Source organism: Choristoneura fumiferana, chromosome 23 (genome assembly GCF_025370935.1).
Source record: "Choristoneura fumiferana chromosome 23, NRCan_CFum_1, whole genome shotgun sequence".
NCBI lineage: Eukaryota > Metazoa > Arthropoda > Insecta > Lepidoptera > Tortricidae > Choristoneura > Choristoneura fumiferana.
The window spans coordinates 1,147,660-1,152,656 of record NC_133494.1 but is presented as its reverse complement, the minus strand read 5'-3'; the positions used below and the strand labels follow the sequence as shown (position 1 = coordinate 1,152,656).

At 34.2% G+C, this 4,997-nt stretch overlaps 1 pseudogene; it reads right to left on the bottom strand.

The window, feature by feature from the left end:
* Positions 1-2,804: 2,804 nt before the first annotated feature.
* On the bottom strand, positions 2,805-3,982 carry LOC141441280 (uncharacterized; annotated as a pseudogene).
* Between the last annotated feature and the right edge of the window lie 1,015 nt (positions 3,983-4,997).

Here is a 4,997-nt window from a genome sequence, read left to right as displayed (position 1 = left end):
ATCTTCCCATCTCTTAAACTGCCTACCTCTGCTTCTTCTGCTTCCTCTAGGGTACCATTCAGTTATTATTCTAGTCCACTTTTCCCTCTTTTCCCTCAACATATGTCTTGCCAGCGCCATTTCAATTTTCTACATACTGTTTGAACTTTTTTGAATTTAGTTTTTCTCTTTAGTTTTTTCAACTGAATTCTATCTGTTCTCCTTACGCCCAATACACTTCTCTCTATTCCATTCTGACATATATTGATTTTATTTTGCTGTTGCTCTGTTAAGGCCCAAGTTTGGCATGCGTATGTCAGACATGGCAGGATACAGGTATTGAACACTTTGCGCTTCTCCGTCATCGGCATCTCTTTGTTTTTCATTATTTCGCTTAACGACCAAAATCTCTTCCAGGTGTTAGCTATTCTTCTATCAATTTCTTTTTGCATATTGTCTGTTGGTGATATTAATTGTCCCAAGTAAATATATTCGTTAACATATTCTATTTGCTGATTGTTAATTTTTATGACATCCTTTTGTGGAGAGTTGGTCATTATTTTTGTTTTTGATATATTCATTGAGAGACCTGCATTTGCACCTTCATCTGATAATTGTTGTAGCATTTTTTCCAAGATCTTGGGGCACTCAGAAAAAAGTATTAAGTCGTCAGCGAATCTCAAATGACTTAGTTTCTCTCCGTTTACGTTAAGTCCGAAATTATCCCAATCCAGTTTTACGAAAATCATTTCCAATACAGCTGCAAATATCTTAGGCGAAATTGGGTCTCCTTGACGGACTCCTCTTTCAATTGGGAACTCATCGCCTTTCATTTCCAGTTTTATCTTTGCTGTGCTTTTCCCGTAAATTTTCTTGAGTATGCGTATATACTTTCCATGAACCCCTTGTCTCTTTAATGATTCCCATATATAGTGGTGTTCCAAGGAATCGAACGCTTTGTTGAAATCTACGAAGCCCAAGTAGAATATTTTATTGTATTCTTTATATTTCTGAAGTATCTGCCGGAGGACGTGAATATGGTCTAAAGTCGAAAAGTTGCTCCTAAATCCAGCTTGCTCTTTCGGCTGATTTTCATCGAAGGTGTTAGTTAATCTAGATAGTAATATCTTTGAAAAGATCTTATATATATTAGACATTAGGCTTATTGGCCTATAATTGCCAATGTCTCCCTTGTCTCCTTTTTTATGTAATAAAACTATCTCTGATTTTGTCCAATCATCTGGGATATTTTCTGTATTTATTATTTCGTTAAATAGTTTAGTTAGTTTGGGAACGATCACTGGACTTAATGTTCTAAGAAGTTCATTGGTGATTTGATCAGGGCCAGGTGCTTTCCCTAACTTCTGCGTCATAATAGCTCTTTCGGTTTCTTCTTCCAGGATAGGTGGTATAGGATCTGAATCTTGTGTTTCATCTATCACAGTCTCTGTAGCTTTACTAGTTTTGTTTTTATACAGGTCCTTGTAGTAATCCGTAGCAATATTTACTATTTCAAGTCTTTTGCTAGAGCATTTTCCCCGTTTATCCTTCATATTTGGCATCCAATCTTTCTTTGATTCTAACTCTTTAAACGCTTTCTTTACTCCGCCTGTTTTTTTAATATGATATTGGAAAGAGTTTGCCCTATTCTCTTTTCTGTCTTTTCTTATTTGTTCGTTGATCCTTTTACTTACTTCTGCAATATTTTTACGAGCCTCTTTGTTTTTCGTGCCCTGTAGAAGCAATTTTCTTTCCTTCAGTAGTTGAGTTGTTTCTGTAGACAGTATTGTTTTATTACGTGTATTTATTTTTCTGACTTCAGTTTTAAGGCTATTTACAAAATCACAGTATTTATCCTGAGTTGATTTATTGTACTCTTTCCTTCCCTTTTATCCAAAGTTCCTTGTAAGTTGTTCATTTGCTCTTCATTCATTTTAATGTTTACATAACGTGTAGAATTAGTTTGCAACCTCCGACTTTTCTTTACCTGAGTTCCTTGTAATGTCGCACGAATCATTTTATGGTCTGAGTTAAAATTTAGGTTATGTATGATTGATAAATCTTTAAAAAAGTTTGGTTTATTTGTCATAATATAGTCAATTTCATTTTTATACAATCCATTTGGGGAAGTCCAAGTCCATTTCTTATTCTTTTTCTTTTTGTAGAAACTATTCATAATACTAAGTTTGTTTTCTAAACCAAAGTTCACCAATCTTTCTCCATTTTTGCTCCTTTTGCCATGGCCGTATCTTCCTATAGCATACTCTTCTCCTGCTCGGCATTCCCCAATTTGACCGTTAAAATCTCCCATTAATATAACATTTTTGTGCGCAGTATCAACAGTTCTTTGGAGGTTTTGGTAAAAAAGCTCTATTTTGTCTACATCTTCTTTTTTATCTGATTCAGTTGGTGAATATGCCTGAATTATTGACCAATATTCCTCTTTGCTAGTCTGTATGGGAAGTTTAATGTTTAGAATAGCTATTCTTTCGGATATTCCTCTCAATTCCTCTATTCTGTCACTGTATTCCCGTTTTACCAAAAATCCAATCCATACTGACCTGGTGTTTCTCCTTTGTAATGTAATATGTACTTTCCGTAATCTTCTATACCTTCTCCTAATCTTCTCATTTCGCTTATTCCAATAATATCCCATTTAATTTCGTTGATTGCTGTCTCTAATTCAATTAGTTTTTCTGGGGTTCTTAGTGATCGTGCGTTAAATGACGCTATGTGTAAGTCGCAATTGTTATTTATTTTTTGATTTTTTATTCTTAGAGGGTGTTGGTCGTTTCCCCCACGATGACCAGTCGGCTTGGGGAGGATGTTGCTTTTTTGTATGTGTTTCTGTTTCTTTACTTTGTTGTATTTTCCGTCTGCCGAGAGTTGGTTGCTATTGTTGTTTGTTTGTAGAGGGGTTACTTAGAGAGTTGGATCTATTCCTCATCGCATCAAATGCGTTGATTCTATTGCCCTTGAAGGATGTGGAAGGTTGATGTTTTTTAGGTTGATTATTCGGAGAATGTGGGAATAAGATGTTTCTCGTTTCCTTTTATCACTAATTGATTCATTTTCCTTCACTACGAGCTTATCATATTTCAAGAACGCTATTTTTCCTTTCTTCCTTTCTTCTACCAACTCCGCTTGTAAAGCTTTCCTTTTAGCCAAAACATCCTTGGGATAGTCTTCAGTGACATATATCTTCTTGAGATCCTTCTTCTTTTTCATTATCTCTCTCTTTTTCCACCCGTTTACGAAAGAACAGAGGATTGGTCTCGGTTTATTACCTTCTCTATTTTTATTCCCTATGCGGTATATGTTGTTTATTCCGTTTTCTTCGATTTCAATATTTATATCACTTTTAAAGGTTTCTTTTATGTTATTTATTACTTCTAGTGTAGATTTTTCTGTTTCTTCCATGCCAAATATTACAATGTTGTTGTTCCTTCTTTCCCTTTTCCAGAATTCTAACTCTTTTTCCTGGTTTTCTACTTTTAATTTCAAGCTTTTATTTTCTTCTATAATAGGGATTAGCTTCTCATCCATTCGTACCATTATATTATTAATAATAGATTCAGTAAGTTCCTCATTTTGATGTTGCATTTCCAATTTCATTTTATCAAACAAAAGTTGGAATTGTGCCTCCATTTTTATTGTTTTTCCGGATGGAACGAAACCCAATAGTAGAAATTAGTAGAAATATTCTTCAACACTTGCAACACTGGCGTATATGTCAGTCGTTCTTTAGCTGACAAAGTAACTGTCAAGGTTGTCAAGTTCAATCTCTTCTGAACGTCTACCCTCTAACCTTAAAATGTTGTAGATGAACTTTCTTCTTTATTTGTGATGTAATGTGCCGATTTCACTTCAATTAATATCTCCAACACTTCAAGGCTTCTTTTTTGACGTTGTGCAGTAGTACTTTTGATTGTATGACACTGTTAACTATTTTTTTTCGCGACTTTGATCGGACGTTGATGTTTACACTTCGAAGGTCGGTTGCGGAAAAAATTCAATGCAATTTCAAGCAATGATATATAATTATGTAAATTTATTCAATTATGGACGAATTTAATAGCCTCGCTTAAAAAAAAAAATTTTTTTGGCTCATCGTGGAAGTTGTTAGTAGTGTGTTGTAAAATTTCATTGAAAAACGATCACATTTCTTTCAATTCACACTAATGTCAATTTGTTTATATGGAGAAATAAATTATAATAAATATTTTCCCAAGTTCAGGAGGCAAAACTCGTTCGATTCCTGTAGTAATAATTTACAGGTGTTAAAAAAATGAAATCTTGTCAATTGCGTGGAATAGAGCGGAGCTCCGTCGACCTTGCGTCACAGTGCTGAAAATCGGAATTCATATTTTTGAAATTTCGGATTATTATTGAGTCGGACCAAGCCAAGCCCTCTTGTTCTGAGAGGAGGCCTGTGCCCAGCAGTGAGACGTATATAGGCTGGGATGATGATGATGATGATGATGATTGAGTCGGACTTCTTATCGTTCGGTTCATTGAAATTCGGATTTATGAAGAATCGGAATAGTGATATTAGGAGTTTAAACATTGAGAATTATAAAAATCGGTATTTAAAGTTCGTGATTCTGACTTTCGGAATTTCGTTTTTCGTATTTATGTAGTGTACCCGTGTCTGTCAATTTGAAAGTTCGACTTTAGTGACATATTAATTTTGATAGAACTTGATTAAAAAGGCCGTGCCAGGATAAGCTAAGTGATTCTGCCCATCGTGATTCTGCCCAATCAGTGATATTTTTCTACATTGTGGCTCTACATTTTAAAAAATTGGCAAAATTTCAGCCCCCCCCCCCCCAAACTTAATAGTTTTTTGTAAAAAAAAATATATTTTTTTTTCAGTATCTTTTTTTTCAACCTATCTTAGCGTGAATCAAAAATATTGTACATTCACTACAGATGATTATTTGAAATGAATAACATTTTCATTATGTCATAGAAAAAAAAATGCTGACTGAAGATTTCATATTTTTTTATTATTTACT